The 22,914-nt window shown below is 44.9% G+C and overlaps 1 long non-coding RNA gene across 1 annotated transcript in view; it reads left to right on the forward strand.

Annotated features, from left to right (window-relative positions):
* The window catches only part of LOC130852488 (uncharacterized), a 40,960-nt gene extending 27,591 nt beyond the window's left edge, over window positions 1-13,369 (forward strand). Inside the window, exons 2-3 of the long non-coding RNA XR_009053365.1 lie at window positions 10,964-11,009; window positions 13,295-13,369. This is a non-coding gene — a long non-coding RNA (uncharacterized LOC130852488). The remainder of the gene's footprint in view (window positions 1-10,963; window positions 11,010-13,294) is intronic.
* Window positions 13,370-22,914: the final 9,545 nt, after the last annotated feature.

The following is a 22,914-nucleotide window of genomic DNA, read 5'->3' on the forward strand; positions in this document are numbered from 1 at the left end:
GAAAGATAGATAATCTTCTTTCTTTAAAGAACACTAATACCAAAACAAATATTGTCACTTTCTGAGGTATTGGGGGTTAGAACCTCAACACATCTTTTAGGGGAACACAATTTAACCCACAACAGAAACTATTTAAGGTACAAGTGAATGATGTGTGTGAGGATGGAGGGGATGTGCATTTGCATTAATACTATGCATGCCCCATACCCCAGGTCTGCTATCACCACCAAGAGCACTATATTACAATCCCACCAGCAATGTGTGAGAGTTCCAGTTTCTCCACATCCTTAATTCTCTTCATCTATAGGTTTCCCCTCTTTTTTCCCCTGTAAATCACTTTTTGTTTGTTAAACTGGGTCATTTTTTTTAATGGGTAGTCTCACAGTCTCTCTTTTAATGATTTTATTCCCAGGCATTGTTTAAAATGTTTCTGTTTTTGTTGTATTTCCTGTTAACTACCCCATCCAGGCAACTCACCCCCGCCCCGACTCCACTCCCTCCAGCCACTGTGGCCTTGTATCCACTCAAGGATACCAAGCGCTTCCTGGCCCAGAGCTTTTGCACTTACTGTTTCCTCTGTCTGGAGCATCCATCCCTTCCACTTGCCCCATGACTGGCTGCTTTTCAACATGCACATCTCCTGTTAAATGTCCCTCTTCCAAGAGACCTTCCTTGACAACCCACTCCTGACCACTCTCTCTCCAACCCCTTCGTCCCATTCATCCACGGCGCTGAGCACAGTTTTCACTGTGTATTTCTTCATGAGGGTATTTGTTTAGAGCCCATCAGACTGTGAGTGCCATGAAGCAGCGACCACATCTGTTTTGTTCCTGACCGCAGTCCAGTGTGGGTCACAGCACCGTTAACTCGTTAAACAAACGAATGAATCAACACAGGAATGTTGGACTTGAGCTCAAACGAGTGGCAGGATTCTGTGTAACAACCCAATCCCTAGATCCCAGACAGAGGCTGTTACAGAGAAGATAGTCATAAATGAACCATCCTTTGTAAGCACATGAATCAATTAAAGCCCTGTTTACATTTCTTTGTCAAACATAATCATTTAGTGTTTGAATTAAGGTCAGGCTCATTGTTTACAGCCTCGATTCCACATCAAAAATTGATATGGATTCTACAAGCTTCAATTGCTTGATTCCCAGGCCAGGGGCCTAGCCTTCCTCATCCAGGTGTGATGAGCCAGGAGGTATCAGTTCTTCTCATGTTTCCTCTGTAGCATCCAGAGAAAAAACTAAGCATCTGTCCCCATCACAAGATAGTTGGGGGCAGAGCAGGAAGCCCATGACGGGCTTGGACTTAACCTGGAACCCTGCTCCTCCACTTACCTGCTTTGTGACTGGGGCAGGTCACTTAAGCCCCCTGTCTCTGCTTTCTCATCTGCAAGGTAGGAATAATAGTACCTTCTCCATTGCAGAGCTGATTGTGAGAATCAAAGGGAGCATCTGTGTGAAGCATCTAGTCCTGGCACATTGCAGCTGCTCAGACATGGTATTATTGCATCCCACAGAGCGTCGCTGAGCGCTACACCATTCCCATGATTTTTATGAAGGTCTCCCCATGTACAGGTTAGGATGATTTCCGGTATACCACCATCATAAATGAAGGAAAGAAGGAAGGAAGGAAGGACGGGAAAAGGAAAGAAAGGAAGAAAGAAAGAGAAAGGAAGAAAGGAAGGAAGGAAGACAGAGAGAGGAATGGAGGAAGGGAAGAAGGGAAGAAGGGAAGAAGAAGGGAGGAAGGAAGGAAGGAGTTTTTCCCTCAGGTTAAAAATTACTATCCTTTACAAAATTACTGCAAACAAGACTTTATTGATGAATTTTCTAATACTGTCATTGTTCAGCCACTTTAAATCTTTTTTGGAAGTAGTTGGGTATACAGTATCAAAAAATTATAAATGAGACTTGCTCCCCACTTATAAGCTGTGATAACCAAGTTTATAGTGATGGGAAGAGAAATCTTATATCACAGCTGTCTCTACAACAAGAGCAAGCATTCACACAGTGCCTTCTCTGCGCCAGACTCTGTCCGTGTGTTTACTGGGTATTAACTGGTTTAGTCCCCACGACACCAGCATGGGACAGCTGTACTAATATTATCCCCCATTTTACTCCGTGAGGAAACCAAGGCACAGAGAAGTTCGGTAACTAGCCCAGTGTTACAAATCCAGGGAGTGACGGAGCCAGGATTCAAACCCAGGCAACTGGGCTCCAGAGTCCGGGTTCTAGGTCACTGCACTGGTAGCCTGTCTGTGCCTGTTTATTGGACTATAGAGAACACCCACATTCACAAACAGCACACGTGTCCTCAAATAGAATAGTGCCCCCCACCTCTTCTGTCTTATTCCTACCCCTGTATTCATCAGAAAGAAAAGTGTGTGGAAGGGATGTACAGGAAGAACCTGCAGACCTGAGAATCACGTCTGGTTTGGTTTGGTTCTTTCGTTTGTTTGTTGTTTGCCGCTGTAGCAAGACGGCCCGCTGTCACTCACTGAACTGGTGGGGTGAGGAGGGGCTCTGTTGTCAGGAAGGAAAGAAGGGGTTTCTGGGATCTGGGGGCTCGTGGCTGTCAGAGCAGGGGTGGAATCTTTGGTGTCTTCAGCCCAGGGACCTCCCTAACGGGCATCAGCACGTGCCAGTGAAGCAGCCAGCTTGCCAGGGGAGAAAGGGACAGGATGAAGCGACACTTGTGGGCTTTGTCTGGGGAGAGGAGAGCCCCAGCCCCTGGCGGATCCCTAGGCAAAGGCCTGGGAAGAGGGGCTGAGAAGGCAGACGACTGGGTCAAACAGGACCAGTGTCTCTGCAGCGAGGGGCCCCATAAAGGCAATGACTGATCCAAGACCAACAGGGCCCCTTTCCCAGTGAGGGGTTCTATGGGGAAATTGGCAGGTGGAACAGCCCGCAGACCTAGACAGACACGTGGGGCAGCAGCCGGAGAGCCCAGAGGCCCTGCCCTCTCCTGGGTGGAGGTCTCCCGGGCTTCATGCAAGGGGCCCCAGCACACAGGTCTGGACCCCTTGGCACGTGCCAGGGCAGCTAGACTCAGGTACAACTGAAAATGAGAACGTTTTTATTCGGTGCCCTCAGTTTTGTGTATTTCTCCAGCAGGCTTCCGGGAGAGACTCTTCCAGCAAACACTTACCTAATTATTCCTGGAAGCCGGTGAGCGCTCCAGCCACGTGAGGCTAAGGGGGAGGGGAGGGGGACCAAGCAACTGCCGGTCTTCCCTCAGGTCTGCCCTGTTCCTGCCCTAGCACGGCAGTCTGCGAAGGCACCGTAGCGCTTCCCCTTTAAGTGCTTCTGAGGTCTTCGCTTTGGCAGAGTCCTTCCTGCCTGAGAGGTCTCCACTTTTTCTGCACCTCCTGTGAAGAGGGATAAAGGCTCTGGCCCCAGTAAGGGGATGTGAAGCAAAGGGGAAAGGACATGGGGAATGAGGGAGCCCGCCGGGCCGGGGCAGGGGCTGCCCTGACTCTGCCCTCGGCAGAAGAGAGCGGTTCCACCAAGCTGGACGCAGGGCTCTCTTTGCATCATTGCTTTGCCTGCTTAAGGATACCTGGCTGGTGTGATTAGTGGACACACTAGTGTCCCTGGGAAATTCCAAATGATACAAACAGGCATGAAAGGAAACACAAAACAAGCTGAGGTTCCTATGTTCCCAGGCTAGGGGACAGCTTTGCTTTCATGAATCAGTTCCTCGGGTGGATCGCTTGTGCTGAGGTCCAGTGAGAGCTGGGGCCGAAGCCAGAGTTGCCTTGGAGAGTCTACTGTAGAATAGGGTTGGTCATGAGCTACTTGACTCACAGCCTTTGACAACGTGTGTCTGTGAGCGACAGACGGCACCATTCTAGCCGTGGCAGCGCCCAGAGTAGGTGGAAGTGGCCGTCACTGAGGAAGAGTCAATTCAGACTCCTTGGGTTATCACCGGGAAGGTGGCATTTGTAGCAGATGAGGTTTCAGAGAAAGATAAGCAGAAGACATTCCTTTATGAACTAGATTGAGGAAGATACATATATGTGTGTAGTTGAATATTGTAATTTGAATACATGGCCTTTGGCGGTAACTCTTGGATTGGGTTAATCAGTTGCATATGGTGTGACTGTGTACACACACACACACACACACACACACACACACACAAAGAGGAGTAAGTAGAACTGGGGTGGACATACCAGAGATGCTGGTCAGAGCCTCCCCACAGCCTCCTCTACTGGGGGAATGTGTCCTCCCACGGCCCCTGGAAGGAGGAACCCGTTCACCTTGCTCATACTGCACCCCTGGCCACAGGCGACTGGACCCCAGTGTTCAACCAACTCAAGGGACCCTAGGCCATCGGCAGGGCTGTGCCTGTCGTATTTTCTCTTTCTTTTCCCCTCTCTCAAGACATCGACCTAAGAGACATGGAGATGGTCCGATGATGGTGGTTATGTCGCGTCAAGACAGGGGAGTTGTGCCAGTAAGTGGAAAGGCAAAGAGAACTGGAGAGCGGAGCTCACATACAGAGAAAAGCAGAGGAGAGCCCAAGGCCCCAGGAGAGAGGCAGGGAGAGCTTGATATCCCAGCACCGCAGCTCCACTCCGAGGCATCCAGAGTGCCTTCATTGCCAGCCTCAGTGCCTGGAGGTTGTGCGTCAAATCTTTGTGTCCTGACGGTAACCCTCGTTAAACTCAACTAGTTTGAGTAGCTTCTGTTCCTTGCAACTAAGTAGTCCCTTAGACAGTGTGATTGGACGAACAGAGGGAGTAGATGGTTAAGACCTCACAGACAAGCATATTGAAAAGAGAGATGTCGGGATGTCTGTGATTTACTCTGAAATAGTTCAGCAAGGTAGGGTCAGTCATATTATGTGTGTGCTGGTTCGTTTAAGCTTTAAGCTTTTACTCCAAGGACCATCAGTTGCTCTAATGGACCATCCCACTGCGGGATAGTCAGCTAGGATTTTATCAGAAAAGCTACATTCCAGAAGCCACCACCTCGAGTGCTTCCGTAATCCGTATCTCGCTGAATTCCTTAGGCTTTGTTCATTAGCATAGGGAAGGTCAGAAATGGATTTGTATTGCTGAAATTAATTTGTTGTTGATAAGTAAGATGAGCATTAGAAATGGACTCCCACTGGTGAAATTAAAGGTGTTCAAGATGTGTGGACGGGCTAGAATACTTTAGCCATGTACCATTCCTCCCTGGGCCGTGAGCAGCGTGGTGCATGGCTACGGAGACGTGCGGCCCAGCTGCAGGCGGTGCGGTCCGCAGACACCTCCGGCTGCCCACACCTTCACTTGCAGAGAGCCTCCTCGCCCAAGGCCACCCTTCCTGGGGCGGCCCTGATCCGGTGATCGTGCCAGGTGGGGACAAAGCCTCAGCCATTTTGACCCAATGCAGTATTCAGTCCCGAGCTCCACACTGGGCTGCTTGAGGCGGCCTGGGACGTGCGTCATTGTTCAGCTTTTCACTCTGCCCAGATTCCTGCCCCACTTTTTAAAGAACTTTACCTTAAGTTTTACTCAGCTTAAATTCATCTAAATGAAGCAGATTCAAACAGAGCAGTAATTATTAATACATAATTAATAATAACTATTATTTTATTAAGTTCATAGTAAATTATTAGCATTAACAATTCCTTTTGATTTGTAGCTTATAAAGCTCCATTGATTTGGAAATAAACACCTAATTACATCATATTTTTGATAAACTAGTAAGAGAAAACAAGTGTGACAAGTATCAGTGAAGCTTAAAGATCGTCTATACTCTGATATTTAACAATTTTGAAATGTTTTTAAAAGCAGAGCTAGCTGGCCATATATGTTAACTGGTTTCATGTCATTTGCATTCATTTTTTTTTTTTTCTTTTTGGCTGTGCCACGTGGTGTGTGGGATCTTAGTTCCCTGACCAGGGATCAAGCCCACGCCCCCTGCAGTAGAAGCATGGAGTCCTAACTACGGGACCACCAGGGAAGTCCCTGCATTCATTTCTGACGATGGATCATTCCCCTTCCTTTTATAGGGTTTGATGCCTATTAAACAGTTTGCTCCCTAAACTCTATCTCAGCACCTGTTCCAGAGAACCCGACGGGTGACGAATAGGGAACAGGAAATCACTGAGGCTGATAGTTCTGTGTTAGCGTGCCGGGGCTGCCAGAACAAAGCCCCACAGACTGGGCATCTTCAGCAATAGATATTTACTGTCACACAGTTCTGGAAGCTAGAAGTCCAAAAGCAAGAAGTTGGCAGGGTTGGTTCCTTCTGAGGACTGTGAGGAAGAGATCTGTTCCAGGCCTCTCCTTGGCTTGTAGAAGACTGTCTTCTCCTGTGTCTCTTCACACTCTCTTCCCTCAGTGCTTATCTGTGTCCGTGTCCAAAATTCTGTCTGAGACCTTACCAGAAACATCATTAACATTCATATTTCCAGCAACATTCTGTTCATGATGACATATGTATTTTCTAAGACAATAGAAACTTTCTCTACAGCTCTTCTCTTTCCTTTCTGAGCTCTCACCAGAATCTCCTTTAACGTCCGTATTTCTACCAACAATCTCTTCAGCGCATTCTAGGCTTTTTGTATCATGTGCTTCAAATTTGTTCAGCCCCCCACCTTTACCCAATTCCAAAGTCACTTCCACATTTTTAGGTATTTGTTACCCCACTTTCCAATACCAAAATCTATACTAGTCAGGGTTCTCCAGAGAAACACAATTAATAGGAGATTAGATAGATAGATGATAGATGATAGATAGATAGATAGATGATAGATAGATAGATAGATAGATAGATAGATAGATAGATAGATAGATGATAGATCATACAGATAGAGAGATTGAGATTTATTTTAAGGAATTGACACATAATTGGGGGGGGGGAGGGGGTGGATAGCAAGTCCAAAGTCCAGAGGACATGCTGCCAGACTGGTAATTCAAGCATGAGTTATTGTTGCAACTCTTGAGTTAAATGATGAGTCTGAGGCCTGGAAACTCGGGCAGAATCTCTGTGTAGTTGTCTGGAGTCAGAATTCCTTCCTCAATGGCATGTCTCAGTCTTTGCTCTTAAAGTCTTCAACGGATTGGATGAGGCCCACCCCCATCATAGAGGGTAATCTGCTTGACTCAAAGTTTACTAATTTAAGTGTTAATCAGATCTAAACAAATGCCTTCACGGTAACATCCATATTGGTGTTTGACCAAGCAGCTGGGCACCGCAAGCTAGCCAATCTGACACATACACTTAACCACTACAAATATGTACCCTTAGGGACAGCCCCTGAGGCTTGATCCTGGGCAATACCTCTTCTGGGCCTTGGTGAAGAGGAGCTCTGGTCACCTGCCCCTGAGTCTCAGGGTAACAGAATCCTGCCTCTGGTGAGTTTTTGCCTCTGCCTCAAACAGCCCTCTCACACAAGGTGACAGTAAGAGCTCCTAGAATGACAGAGTGCTGGGTCTCCACCGAACTTATAAAATACTTTGTGTAAACTACTTGAACCTGTTAATAAAAAACTGCTTAATAAATTTCTGTATACATGACCAAATTTGGTAGATTTGCTTCCTTTTCAAACTGGAAGCTAAGTTGTAGGGTAAATAGTGTCCCCTTATTTACCTCAGTCTTCACTTAGTGAAACCCTAAGAGCTATGCGTCCTGACCCAGCTGACTCAGGCTCGTTCATAGTAATGGAGACATGTGGTTTCCTTTTAGCTCAGGGTCTCTCTCATGACTCACCCCTCATTTCATTCGGGTCTGTCTGTTCAAATGTCAGCCCTTCCAAACAGCCTTCCTTGATGAATCTAACCCAATCAGCCAGTGAAAACACACTCTCTCACACATGCTGTCTGTCACTACAAATCCTGCCTCATTCTTCTTATTGGCGCTTATCAAACCTGAATTATATTTAGCAATGTGTTTATTTATTTTTGTTTTTCTCCTCCTCCCATATGTAAGCACCATTAGGGCAGATACCTTGCTCACTGTTGTAAACCTAGAGCATGGAACCACATGGGCACATGTTAGAAGTTAATCATTAGCTGTTGATTAATCATATGAATGGACCTTTGCAAAAAATCTACAGCTGTCAGGTGGCAGCTATGGGGCACTGGGGCTTTAAGGCACAAAAGGGATAGTTTAAAACAAGTGCCTGGCTATCAGCTTTCGGTCCTGTAACTCTGCCTTGCCACCCTCTCCCCTTGCCATTCTCATGCTCTTGAACACCTAGATTCCCAGTCTTTTACATATGCTCACCTAGGTTCAATTTCTGGTCCCTAAGAGACAGTTCATCTGACCAGTCCAACTGTATGAGAGGCTCAGCAAGTGGTATTTTTATGTCAAGTGATATGTTTTGACTCTTCATGGGTCAGCTCGTGTGCCTCAAAAGAAACACTGAAATGCAGTGACAGGTTGCTAATTAAAAGGACAGGGCCTGGGGCTGGGGGTGGTTGCTAAAGCAGAAAGAGTGTGCTAAAGAAATTAATAATGCAAACAAAATTCGGGAGGACATTTTCGGTCCACATGGAAGGACACTCTGTTTTCAAACATTGCTATTTCTCTAGCCAAAAATTGATATGTCAAATACAAATCATTTTCATTAAAGCAATTCTCCTAAGTTTCTTTACCAGGCAGCAGGCAGCAGTTTGCTAGTCAGGTTGTAGCATATATTTGCAAAAAAAAGAAAAGATATGTATCTCTAACTAGATCACTCCTCCCAGAATTGGTTTGAATAAAGTTTTAAGTCTCAGCACCCACAAAAATAGCAACAGGTATGACTCAGTTAGTGGTAGTGATGGTGGTGGTGGTGATGGTGGTGGTGGTGCTGATGGTCATGATGGAGATGGTGATGGTAGTGATGGAGGTGGTGGTGGTGGAGATGGTGGTGATGGTGGTGATGGTAGTGGTGGAGGTGGTGGTGGTGATGGAGGTGGTGGTGGCAGTGATGGTCATGATGGAGATGGTGATGGTAGTGATGGAGGTGGTGGTGGTGGAGATGGTGGTGATGGTAGTGATGGTGGTGATGGTAGTGGTGGAGGTGGTGGTGGTGATGGAGGTGGTGGTGGCGGTGATGGTCATGATGGAGATGGTGATGGTAGTGATGGAGGTGGTGGTGGTGGAGATGGTGGTGATGGTAGTGATGGTGGTGATGGTAGTGGTGGAGGTGGTGGTGGTGATGGAGATGGTGATGGTAGTGATGGGGGTGGTGGTGATGGTGGAGATGGTGGTGATGGTAGCAGTAATAGCTTAATATGACTGGGCCCTTCCTGTGGACTGCAGGCCCTGAGAGATGAACTGTTGAGGATCCGCCTCCCACCAGATATGGCTTTAGTCTTCTCATCCCCACAAGTTCAGGTTCCATTGAGTGTGTTGGGACTGGCAGCTGTGATGGTTGACCTTCAGGTCCTCATCTTTGCTGAGTTTAGATTTGGAGAAATGTTGCCATCTAGTGCCCCACAGGAGTCTTAACTCTTTAAGCCGATAAACCGGTCTCCCTCTGCCTAGTTCCACCCACCCTCCCAGGTAAGAGGTCAGGTACACCACAGCCCAGGACTGATGAGCATCGCCCCCTTACCTACAGTAGGAACCACGGAAATGTCTCCAGAGTTTCAAAAAAAAATCCCCTTTCCCTTTACAAAATGTACAGAGTAAGAGCTAGGCAGAGGCAAAGGAACAGCAACAGAATTAAAATTAATATTGAGTTAATATGTAGTGTGTATAGCATATTAAACTCAGTGAGGAATGGGGGAAAGAAATTAGGAGAATTCTAGATACAACAGTGAAATACGTGGAGGGAGTCATGGGTCTGGCCTTCCCTTGCACTTTGGGGCCTTCCCTTGCTCTTTGGGTCCCCTCCCTTCTAAACCTCTCAGACCCTTCCAGGCCCACTAAGCTATAAACCTTCCCACCCTCACCCGCCTAAAGCCCCTAGTCTGTTCTCTCAAGAATGTCCCCTTTCTTTCTGCAGTAACAGTAGCTAAATCCATCAGCTGCTTCTGTTCTTGTTTCTTGACCCTCCCCCAGGCAGAAGAGGTATATTTTTAATGGAAACCTTCAATGACAACAATAATTAGCCATTCCATAGAGAGGCAAGTGGTCAGCCAGGCTGGGGGGAGGGTGGGGGGGCGCAGGGATGCTTTGAATTGGAAGCATCTATAAGACCTCTCACGCCCCCAGGCCTGCTGTGCAGCTGTGATCCTGTCTTTCACAGCGTATGTATCTTGGCTTAGATTTACATCTTCATTTGTTTGTTTAATGCCAGCCTCCCCGAATAGTCTGTGAGCTCCACTGGGGTGGGGGCCAGGTCTGTTTTGTTCACTGCTAATTACTCGGAGCTTAGCACAGTGCCTGGTACACAGGAGCACTCTGATGAATGCTGGGGAGAAAAACCTTTAGAGTGATATTCGGTGAAGTGAGTAGAGACCAAGAAGCAGAGCCTATGACACCAGCACTGCCTAGTCAGAGGGGATGCAGTCTCATGATTCTCAGGTTGTTTAACCCAGAGCCTCTGGTTCACCTGAAGTCTTAAGCTGGAGCCCCTTCCTCCTTTTTTTGTTCTTTTCTTTTTAAATAAATTTATTTATTTACTTATTTATTGGCTGTGTTGGGTCTTTGTTGCTGCAGACGGGTTTTCTCTAGTTGTGGTGAGCGGAAGCTACTCTTCATTGTGGTGCCCAGGCTCCTCATTGCGGTGGCTTCTCATTGTGCAGCACAGGCTCTAGTTGCGTGGGCTTCAGTAGTTGCGGCACAAGGGCTTAGTTGCTCCGTGGCATGTGGGATCTTCCTGGAGCAGGGCTTGAACCTGTGTCCCCTGCATTGGCAGGCGGATTCTTAACCACTGCGCCACCTAGGAAGTCCCCCTTCCTCCTTTTTGAAGAGAGCATCGTTCACTATCTCCTCGCCGCCTTCCCCTGGGGCCCAGCCAAGCCTCCAAAAGGCCCCAGGCAGCACAGTTTGAAAACAACTGATTCAGTCCCTTCATTTTACAGAGAAAGAAACCCATGGAAAGTGGAGAGATGTGGAAAGGTGACAAAGGTAAGAGACAGAAGACAAAAAAGTGTATGTCAGAGAAAGAATCTGCTTTGTCATATTTTCCCCTGACAGCTCTTCACTGTAATTCAAGCACACCCATCAAGATCTGTTCTCCCTCATCTAGGAATTCACTGTGAGAAACATCCAGCCTGGACTGGAAACAAAAGAGGCCTGGAGAGAGTGTCAGGGGCTTGGTGTCAAAGAGGAACCAAGGGCCAGAGGAGGTGGCTTTGAGGATCCTGATGATTAAGAGGGTGTGTACGTTGTAAAGGGCCCATCTGGGAAATAGCAGCCACGTTGAGACGCTGAGGACAAAGGCTTTTTTGTCCTTTGCCACCCATGAGGCAGTGCTTTTCTGAGCAGCTCTAATTATAAATCCCTGTCCCGCTAAGATGGGTAAACTTGGCAGCATTTGAGGTCTGCCTTGTGTCTTAACTATTTCTCAGTTGGTTTAGGTTTGGCAAAACCCCAAGTGCATTTTGCCAAGCACTCTTTCCCTTAATTTCTAATCCCCTGAGTGGCTTAAGGGAAATTTCATCCATATGTTTCTGAGTCATTTACTGTGAACTCATCTTTTGGTAAAAGAAATATGTTCCCAAGCCAGCACAGTCTAGAGAATAGCAAATTTTTCAGGCTGAAACAGGTCATGCTTTCTTTGGGAAGAATTTCCTGAGTTTTCTAAGTGCAAGTAGGAGGGAAGGAGAACAATATTTCCTGTTCTCATATTCCTTCCTCTGCCTGCATGTCCTTTCTTAAGGCTTAGTTGAAAACCTCCTCTATTTTCTAGGAGGCTGGTGAATGCCATAGTTGCATTTGGATCTAAACAAACTCTATAGACTTGTCATTTTCGACACAAATTCTCCTTTTTGACCTACATTGGGAAAGAAACAAGCAATTATTGGACGTATATACTACATGGCAGGTGCATCTCAGCAGCCTGGTGAGATAGACATTATTCTCACATATAAGGAATCTGAGACTAAAAAAATATTAAGTTAATTAGACAAGGCATGGATTTAACAAAAGGCAAAGTCAGAATTCAACTTTAGGGCTGTCAGTTTCCCAGATTCACATTCTTTCCAGCTGTCCATGCTTGTTCGCACGCACAGAGAGGAGGCCCAACACGTTCTCGTTGACAACCATCCTGGGGCTAATGTTGAATTCTGGCCAGATGTCTTTGGTAAAGTCCACAGAGACTAGACTTGACACTATTGCAAAATAGTTATCTTCTTTTCTATTACCTCAGGAGAGTTTGGGACCTGCCTTGCTCACTGTGGGGAGATGTCATATATAGAAATTATGAGTCTTGGTCACACTGCTATATACAAAATAGATACTCAACAAGGATCTACTGTATAGCACAAGGAATTCTACTCAATATTCTGTAATAATCTATATGGGAAAAGAATCTGAAAAAGAATGGGATATATGTATATGTAGAACAGAATCACTTTGCTGTACACCTGAAACTAACACAACATTGTAAATCCACTATACTCTAATATAAAATAAAAATTAAATTAAAAAAAGAAATTGTCAGTCTTGGAAGTGAACTCTTCGATATTACTAATATCCAAGGTATAACTCTCAGCTTACAGAAATTATAGGTAATCAAGGAACATATTAAAAAATACCATGAGGATGCAATCAGCAAAAAATGTTGAAAATTCCACAAGATGAATCACACAGTTTCTTCAATAAACAAATGGCTAAGGGAAAAAAGAGGGCAAGGAGCCTATAGATTAGAAAATACAAGAGACGGAATGCAATGTGTGGGTCTTATTTGGATGCTGATTTGAGCAAACCAAGAATAAAAGGAAATCATGAGATAATCAGGGAAATTTGAGCACTGCCTGAATATTTTATAATATCAACAAATTATTGGCATTTTTTTTTAGATATGATGAGGGTATTGTGATTATGTTTTTTAAAAAAGAAACTTTATCTCATAGAGATGCTACTTAAGCATTTACAGATAAAACTTTAGGTTATCTTGGACCTGTTCTAAAGTAATCTGGGGTGGGGTGGGGAGCATGTTGGGAATGGGGTGAGGGGACAGATAAAAGGGGATTGGCCACATTTGAACAAGGATTGAAGCTGGGTGATAGGTACAAAGAGTTCATTGTATTAGGCAGACGGACGTTTATATGTTTGAAAGTGTCCGTGATAAAAAAAGTGCTACGCTTGTGATGATCAAAGTTGTTCTAATTAATTTAGAATTTCTTTTTTTTCTCCCACATTTGCATGTTAACCTTTACAACAACTCTACGAATGCTGACACGAACAAGCTATCGGTTTTTGTGGTGGCGGCAGTGGTTTAAAAGAAGACAAGAAAGGAGGGAAAGAGAGAAGGAAGGAAGGGAGGGAGGAAAAGAGGAAGAGACGAAGAGAGGGAGGGAGAAAGGAGGAAAGAGAAGGAAATGGAAGGGAAGGGAAGAAAACCTGCGCCAATGGAGGAGAAGGGAAATAATTTCTTGGCAGAGAGAGTCAAGTTTCTGCAGATTCAAGTCCAGGGAAAGCACAGAATTCATGTGTGTTCGCTCTTGGCTGCTTGCCTCTCCGACATCCTGATTGCAGAGCTGAATTGTGGGCGTGGGCCGGTGTGCCAGAACTCTTTAAAGGTAAAGTAGCACTTCACCTTGGCTTTTGTCCTTGACTCCATGGCGTTTCCCTTAATGCTGACATTTTAAAGCTGCTCTCAATAATCTGCACCATGAAGTAAGAAGCAGACATACTTGTGAGATTTAAAAAAAAAAAAACACAACAACTCCCAGATATTTTGTTTCATGCACGAAGTTATTGGGGAAACAATTTTGAGTGATGCTAGGCTAATGGTAAAGTCAATGTATGCTCCCTCTCCAGTATCACATGAAAATGAGAGTAAGAACGTCACATTCGGTTGTATAACATCATGTGCTTTCTTTTGTAACTTTTTAATGGGCATTTTCTAATATACATAAGAGAACGCATAGGATATGACCTGCTCCCATGATGTCCAACTCCAACAGATGTCAATAACCATCTTGTTTCCTCTATGCCTTTCCTTCCCTCGCCCCCGATGGATTATTTAAACACAAACTCCAAGCATCCTTATCATATCATCTGTAGAAGTTCTGTATGCATCTCTTCCTTTTACTTCAGATAAATGGGATTAACAGACGAGCCTCCGATGGATTTGTAGAGTGAAGAGTCCATCCAAAGATAACCAGTCTTGTGGATTTGGAGGTAGGCGGAGACAGGATGGCGGTTGGCGGAGGCTGAGAGGAAGAACCGCAGCGGGTGCTGTATAAACAGAGAGAACTGCAGATTAGACGCCCAGAGCCCCGCTTGAGGGCTGCAGTTTCAAGGAGGGGCCTTCCGTATCCGATGCCTGGAAGCAATGCAGGGCTGATCAGGGAGCCAAGCAGGGAGAGCCTGCTCCTGCGCGACCACCACCTGGGCTGTGTCACGTGATCGCATCGGAGCCGCTAGGGAGAGCTCAGCGGGGAGGGAGACTCAAGGTTTGGGATACTGAAACTTGTTCATTGGCCTGTCAAAACGTTTATTCCCACCCAGTTTGATAGAAACCTTTCTAAACCATATTACACACTCCTCTGCCTCCTTAAGGAGAGAAGTGCAGGGAACATTTAGCCATTTCTTAATGACTTCAAGGTATTACCATCAAGGACAGTTTTGTGTTGACCTCAGGTACGGTCATGCCTCCAGAGACCGAGAATTATTTTACGTGTGTGCTTCTAGACCAAATGGCCACTAGATTTTTTCTCTTTTTTATTTTTTAATTGAAATATAGTCGATTTACAATATTGTGTTAGTTTCAGATGTACAACAAAGTGATTCAGTTACATATATATGTATTTTTTCAGATTATACTCAATATCTTGTAATAACCTATCTTTTTTATTGTAACAGGATAAGGTGAAGGTGGAAGGCATTGTCTCTTCTCTCCGGTCAGCTGTCCCTTTTTACAGCCATCAACATACCTGACTGTAAGAACCATCTCTTGTTCTGCTTCTAACGTGGTGCTTCTAACCAGGCTGTGAAGATGGTTACACCTGTGTCTCAGGTAAGAGAAAATTGACTGTGCACGAGAATCTAGGGGACTCACTTTGGAGTAAAGTGTATGGATTTTGTTATACCAATTTTATGTCTTCAGAATCTCTTTGTGGCTTGCTTTTTAGTTATTAGCTAAGTCCTGGGTAGTTAAGGCTGCTGAGTAGGTGATATATTACTTATGTATTGCTCACAGCTGTTTGACACAAGCTCAAGAAAGAACCTAAATCAGATCTCAGCGTCTCCCAGAGATAAGAAAATAATAGCAAGGCATGGGAGATGGGCAATAAGTGGCCTGAAACTATAGACACACCATGGTAAAAAAACATCCTCTTGGATATCCCTGGGTCTTGGTGGGAGAGAACTGAGATTGGAAATAGTAATTTTTAAGTATGTTTTATTAAAAACAAAAACAAAAAGAGACACAGAACTTTAATAAGAATGCATTCAACTACACAAAAATCAGTAAGTCTAGGAGTGAAAAGATGCTCATGCAATGAAGTGGAGAAAGATGCTTTCCCAAAACATAACAAAAACCTTTGCATGCAGATAAGAGAGCAAGGCTGGCGGGCTCAACTGCCCAGACATCTGCTTCAAGTCTTAGTTGCCCACAGGAAGAGCAGGTGGTTACCTTTCCAGTTATCTCCCTGACAGTTCCTTGCTCAGAAAGGAGACCCTGTGTTTTGAATTTATTTTGACCAACAAGGATGTGTAGCTGCTGTGCTGGAAATGAGAGCCATCTTAGGTGAGAAGCTCCTGACGTTCCGGGGTTCTGAGTTACAGGGAATCGGGATGCAGGATGCTGGCAGACAAGGGGTCTGGGTGTTAGGAAAGAAGGTTTGCAAACTGCAGAGAAAACACAGAAATTTTATGAACTGAAGCCCCATAGCACTGACTCTCAACCCTTTCTGTGCAGTGAATTCATCTGTGGAATTCTGTTCATTGAATTTTCCTGATTGAGGTATTTTTTATATAAATCGAGTGTATAGATATAAATGTACCACATTTAAGACCCCACTTTGAAAATGAACTTGAACAAATGTATGTGCTTTGTAAACCACACCATCACGATACAGGACCACTCTACCACCCCAGAATGACCCCTCGTCAGCTTCCCAGAACCCCCTTCCTGGAGGCCACCTTTGTTCAGATCCCTTTCTCCATATTTTGTGCCTATTCTGGAACTTAATAAAAATGGAATCATGTAGTAGGTACTTTGTGTGGATTCTTTCACTCAGCATCATGATTTTGAGGTCCATCCATGTGGTCACGTGAATCAGTAGTTTTCTCCTTTTCTGTTACTGAATTGTATCTTACTGTATGGATATACCACAGTGTATTCATCCAGTCTGTAGTTGAGGGACATTTGGATTGTTTCCCGTTTGGAGCTATTATTAATGAAGCTGCTAAGTCTTTTCGTGTGCATGTGTTTTCACTTCTCTTGGATGAAAATCTTGAAGTAGTGTTGTTGTCATTGAGTGGGTGTGTGTTTCACTTTATGAGAACCTGCCAAACCAATTTCCAAAGTGGTCACGTCGTTTTGTTCTCCCAGCAGAAATGAATGAGAGTTCTGGTTGCTCTGCAGTTGTCGGTATTCTTTTAATTCCAGCCATTAGCAGATATCTCATTTTGGTTTTAATTTGCATTTCCCTGATGACTAATGATATTGAACACTTTTTCATGCACTTATTGGCTGTTTATATTTTTTCCTTTGTGAAATGCCTAGTCAAGCTCTTTAGCCAGTTTCTCAATTGGGCTGTTTGTGTTTTCATTACTGAGTTGTAGGAATTGCTAAGATAGGCTTGAATACAAGTCCTTTGTCAGATACGTGGGTGGCAAATATTTTCTTCTTTTTATTAGCAGTATCTTGTAATGGGCAGAAGTTTTTAATTTTAATGAAGTCTGTTTTAACATTTTTTAAAATGATTATCTGGGTAACCTGAAAAAAAAAATATATCCATGCCTGGGGCCTACCCCAGAGGTTTGGTTCAGCTAGTCTGTGTTGGGGCCAAGCATCGATCCTTTTTAGAGATTGCTTCAGTCTTTCCACTGTGCAGCCAGGGTTGAGAACCCCAGAACTAAAGGGAAATATGACTCAGAATACAGAGGGCTCTAAAAAATGAAATTCTGGAAATATAATAAGGCATAATTCCAATTAACGTCAAGGAGGTACCTAAAATCCCCTGTGCGTGAGCACAGGGAATGTTTACAATGAGGAGGCAGAGACAGCAGGTAAGGACAGGCTATGGTGCTGTTACAGCTCTGGCCTCAGGCCTGTGAGATGCTCAGAGAACAAAAAAATGGACCTCGGAAAACGGTGTTTGCGGCTAGAAGGTGAACAAGAAAGGCAACATCCTAGAGAAGCTGGGGAAACAGATGATGGGAGTGCCCAGCTGGGGTTTTACTTCTGCCCTTGCCTTCTGGAAACAGAGTCTCCAACACCAGTAAAAGTGGAACACAGGTGTTTAAGAGGGAACAGTAGCTGAAGACGGACGAAGAGGCAGCGAGGGAGCCCCACGCAGCCTTAAACGAGTCCAGGTCTCCAGGCCCCGTGAATCACAGCCCTGAGAACGGGAAGACCTTGAGAGGTAATTGAGGAATCACGCTGTAATCTCTGAAAATCATGGAGCAAGGGAACAGTGCAGAAAACCAAAGATGAGAAAATGCTCCAAGTTTCAAAACTGGGGCTGTCAGAAACCGTCAGGTCACAACAGTGTCCGGCAGCTGTCCCGGGCATGTGACCCTTGAAGACTGGGCAGCCCCAGGCAGTGGTCCAGGAAGCTCAAACCCACCCCACACACACACACACACACACACACACACACACACACACACACACACACACACACACACACACACACACACACACACACACACACACACACCAGCTTTGATTTCAAATCCAGTTGACAAGACTCTCCTCTCGGGATAAATCCTGTGAACACAGACCCTGGTCCAGCCCTGCTTTACTACTTTTTTATCTTCTCTTATGTGAGTAATAATCCTGTTATTAGTTATTTACATTTATTGAGCACCTATTATATACTAGGCTAGTGTTTCTCAAGTTCTAAAACTCATGAGTCCTTGAGAATACATGCCCAGACAGAGATCCAAAGACCTCTGTTTGAAAGGCACTGGATTAAAAGTTAAGAGCCAGTAGATGGATAAACTATGGTACATCTAGACAACTGAGTATTGTTCAGCACTAAAACAAAAGGAGCTATGAAGATACAAAAAGATTTGGAGGAACCTTAAGTGCACATTACTAAGTAAAAGAAGCCAATCTGAAAAGGCTACATACTGTATGATTCCAATTATATGACATTCTGGAAAAGACCAAACTATACAGTGGTTGCCAGGGATGTAGGGAGAAGACAGAAAGGATGAATACACAGAGCACAGAGGAGTTTTAGAGAACCAAAGCTATTCTGTTTGATACTGTAACGGTGGATACCTGTCATTGTACATTTGTCCAAACCCATAGCATGTACAGCACCATGCGTGAACCCTAATGTGAACTATGGGCTTTGGGTGAGAGTGGTGTGTCAGTGTGGGTTCTCTGATTGTCACAAATATACCCTCCCATGGGGGGAATGTCGATGGTGGGGGGGGCTCTGCATGTGTGGGGCAGGGGCATATGAGAACTCTGTCCTTTCCATTCAATTTTGCTCTGAACCTTAAACGGCTCTAAATAAGAGTCTATGTTTAAAAAATTCAAAAGTTAAGAACAGAAAAGAATTTTTTTGTAGAGAACACTTGGACCCCTCAAAATATGCCCACGCACCCAAGCTGAAGAAATAGTGTGTGAAACGCTTCGTGTGCGTTATTTCTAATTCTTAACATCACCTGCAGGATACATATTATTTTTCTAATTTTAGAAGCAATTTAACTGGGACACGTTTAAGTAAATTGACCCAAATCACCCTGCTAGTAACTGGCAGGACAGGATTAATCTCAAGTCTTCCATGTGAATGGAAAATGCATGCTCTTGACTGGGGCTCCTCATTGCCTCCCACTGTGACCTCTGCTTACCTGCTGTGCACTTTCCTGGCTTCAGCTCCATCTCAGACCTGTCTCAGCCCGTGGCTTTGTTTGCATGCTTCTCCCTTCATCCCAACTGTATTGTTGCCAGGACCCTTGACCTCCTCTTAGCCCAGCCCTCAGTCTTAATTTCCAGCTCTGCTGACCACATGCTTGCCAACCTCATTCTAAGCTAGCCAGCCCCTTACCCAGCACTGTTCCAATCTCCAGCTTTGATTCTGCCCTTACCCCCACCTGTATACCCAGCCATGCCTTGCCCAGCCCAGCCCAGCCCAGCCCAGCAACAGGAAGCAGGGCCTTGTTCTAGCTCAAGGCCCAATCATAGCAGTTTGAGCCATGAATTGGAAGAACTCACGGCCCCTTCTGCTGCACCTACAGAAGACCACGTCTTCATTACTTCCAGGAAATGATGCTGTCATACTGTCTAAGATCAATTATAGACCAACGTGGGATACCATCTACGAATTTGAGGTGCTTTACTTTGTGAAGAGGTTTATAGTCCCATTTCTGGTGCCTTTTGGAACGAATGGGTATGATAACAATACTTTGAGTGGTAGCTCTCAAGCAACAGAAGAAGAGTAACAGTCACTGATTTCCTCACAAAGTAAAAAATGTGAGCCCAATTTTGGCATTGTTAGAATGAACAACTATTCATGAACTAGTGTGTCCACAATGCCTGTATCGTGACATCTTCTCTTCCCTGAGACACGGGAGCAGAGGATCCATGCTTGTCTGGGAGCCAGCTTCAGTAATGCTGTTATCCGATCTGTCCCAAGATGGGTAGCAATATCTGTTGCCAGCTTAAATACCTTCTGGGAGTTTGGATAGTACATATCTATAACATGGTATTTAAACTTTTAAAAAAATTATTTATTTATTTTTGGCTGCATTGGGTCTTTGTTGCTGTGTGCGGGAAGACTGAGGGACCTTGCAGAGCCTGGCAAGGCTCAAAGGCCTGCTCATCTGAGCCACCATGAATGTCAAGGCCATGAATGATTTCGTATTTGAGAGCTGAGAACAAAGCTAGTCCTCAGAAGCTGTGATCCTGACCTCTTTGCCCATGGCAAGCATAACCACCAGCCCCGCACTGGTGTGCACTGGGGTACAGGTCCCATGGTACCCACCCACTGCCCCCACAAAGAGTTCATCAAGACCAAGTTTCTCACAATGATTTATTTTATTTTCCATCCATCTTCTTTGGTCCTCTTTTTGAGTAAGTAAAACCAAGGAGCTAAGGCTATGAAACGTCTAGAAGGCTTTTAATACCATAGTCATGCATGACTGCTGCTGATTTCACTAGGCCAGTTCTTGGCAGATTACACTTTCAGAGGCCTTACACCTACCCAGGTAAGTAAGGGTAAGGAGAAGCAGACATAATAGCCTTCTGGACTCAGCCCAATCACTAAGCAAGCATCCTGTGCTCACCAGGAAACAACTTCATTATAGTTTGGCTTCGCGCAGAATTGTCTACAAGCTAAGCTACATGCCTTGATTATTGAACATGAATATCTCATTCTCTTAATAGTTATATTTTTCAAAATAAGTTGTTTAATAATCCTCTATAAAAAGTGAATTCATTTCCTATTGCTGCTATTAACAGTTACCACAAATGTAGCAGGTTCAACAACACCAAGTTATTATCTTAAAGTTTTGCAGGTCAGAAGTCTAAAATGAAGGTGTGGGAAGGGCTGTATTTTTTCCAGTGGTTCTATGGAAGAATCTATTTCCTTGCCTTTTCCAGCTTCTAGAGGCCTCCTGCATTCCTTGGCTCATGGCCCCTTCCTTTATCTTCAAAGCCAGAAACGTTACATCTCTCTGACCCTTCTCGTGTTGGTCACATTTGGTTCAAAATGAGTGAAACTTGAATCAACAGCAGTTTATTAAAAAAAACAAAAAACTAAGGGTTTTCTTGCCTGTAAGTTCAAAGTGAGCAAAGAGGTACTCATGGCTCCAGGCCTACTCTGCAGCAAAGGCTGCTTGGATGGTGTCCAGAGCAAAGGAGGCAGAGTTCCCCTCTGCTGTGAACATAACATCCAGCTCTCAGTGGTGTGCTTGAGGGACTTTGTAAATCTGACAGCAGCTGTCTCTAGGGAGTAGAACTGCGAGGAGTAATTTTATATACTTCATTTTAATACTTATTCAGCATCTATTTGCATTTAAAAACAAAGGAAGAATCGGGAGCATAACATGCTGGTTAAACGTGTAGAATTTGGGGACTTCCCTGGTGCTCCAGTGGCTAATACTTCGTGCTCCCAATGCAGGGGGCCCAGGTTCAATCCCTGATCAGGGAACTACATCCCACATGCCGCAACGAAGAAGTTCGCATGCTGCAACTAAAAGATCCCGTGTGCCACAACTAAGACCTGATGCAGCCAAATAAATAAATAAATAAATATTTTTTTTTAAAAAAGAGTGCAGAACTTGGAGTCAGACTGTTCAAAGTTTAATTCAACAACTTATTAGCTGTAGGAACTGAGGCACGCCACTTACCTCGACTGGCCCTTGTCGTCTCTAGCATTGGGAAGATTCCTGCTCCAGAAAGTCCTCAGAAGAAATAACCTAAAAGACATGTTTAAACTCATTATAAACTCACTCCAACCATATTCATGGATGGACAGCCAGAACTAAGAGCCCAGAAATGGCAAGTGTTTGGGGGAAAAGTGGAAGTGACTGTTTTCTGTGTTGCTCTGAAAAGCATAATTGAGATCAATAGGGTAGAAGCTTAGTGGTGGAAATGCCATTCAATTCACCGTAAGGAAGAACTATTTCAGCTCAGGCCACTTGTGAAAGGGGGCGGTGAGTGCCCGCCTGGCTGGAGGTATACCAGTGCGGGTGGTATAACCGCCTGCCAGAGATGATCTTCAAGGGAGTCATGCCCTGGGAGACTGGTTAGGTTAGTGGTTTTGAAACCAGGCTGATCGCTGGAAGCACAAGGAGAGCTTTACAAAATGCAGGTTTCATGTCCACACACAGTCCTAATGAAACAGAATAGGTGTGGGGGCAAGAATGTGTATTTTAGAAAAATTCAAGAGACACTGATGAAAATGAGAAACCAATGGGTTATGACCTCTCTGATACCTTGAGTTTAAGCATCCATGACATGATATTTACTGAGTTGAATTTTTTTATATAAATTTATTTATTTATTTGTTATTGGCTGCATTGGGTCTTCATTGCTGCATGGGCTTTCTCTAGTTGTGGTGAGTGGGTGCTACTCTTGCTGTGCATGGACTTCTCATTGCAGTGGCTTCTCTTATTGCTCTAGGCGCATGGGCTTTGGCCCATGCCATGGGCGTTGTGGCACGGGCTCAGTATTTGTGGCACATGGGCTCAGTATTTGTGGCTCGTGGGCTCAGTATTTGTGGCTCGTGGGCTCTAGAGCGCAGGCTCAGTGGTTGCAGGGCACGGGCTTAGTTGCTCCGAGGCATGTGGGATCCTCTGGGACCAGGGATTGAACCGGCGTATACCCTGCACTGGCAGGCAGACTCTCAACCACTGCACCACCAGGGAAGTCCCACTGAGTTGAATTTTAAAGAGTAAAGCAACAGTAAATGAGGGCCAGAGTGCCTATGTAGGAAATGGGGAAGGGGAAAGAATGCAAATAAGTGGGGGACCTCATCCCTGCGACAACCCAAGCATGGCCAGAAAACGAGGACTCTGTCCAGGAGATGACCTGGACCCATGATGACCCTGCTGTCCTCTGACAAGGGGACCCTTAGGTACATATCAACTTCTTGCAAACCACTGGCGTAAATTTCCTTTGAAAACCATAGTTACAAATAATCCCTCCCCACTAGGAACATATGACAGACTCCAT

The sequence above is a fragment of the Hippopotamus amphibius genome, chromosome 4 (assembly GCF_030028045.1).
Source record: "Hippopotamus amphibius kiboko isolate mHipAmp2 chromosome 4, mHipAmp2.hap2, whole genome shotgun sequence".
Classification (NCBI taxonomy): domain Eukaryota; kingdom Metazoa; phylum Chordata; class Mammalia; order Artiodactyla; family Hippopotamidae; genus Hippopotamus; species Hippopotamus amphibius.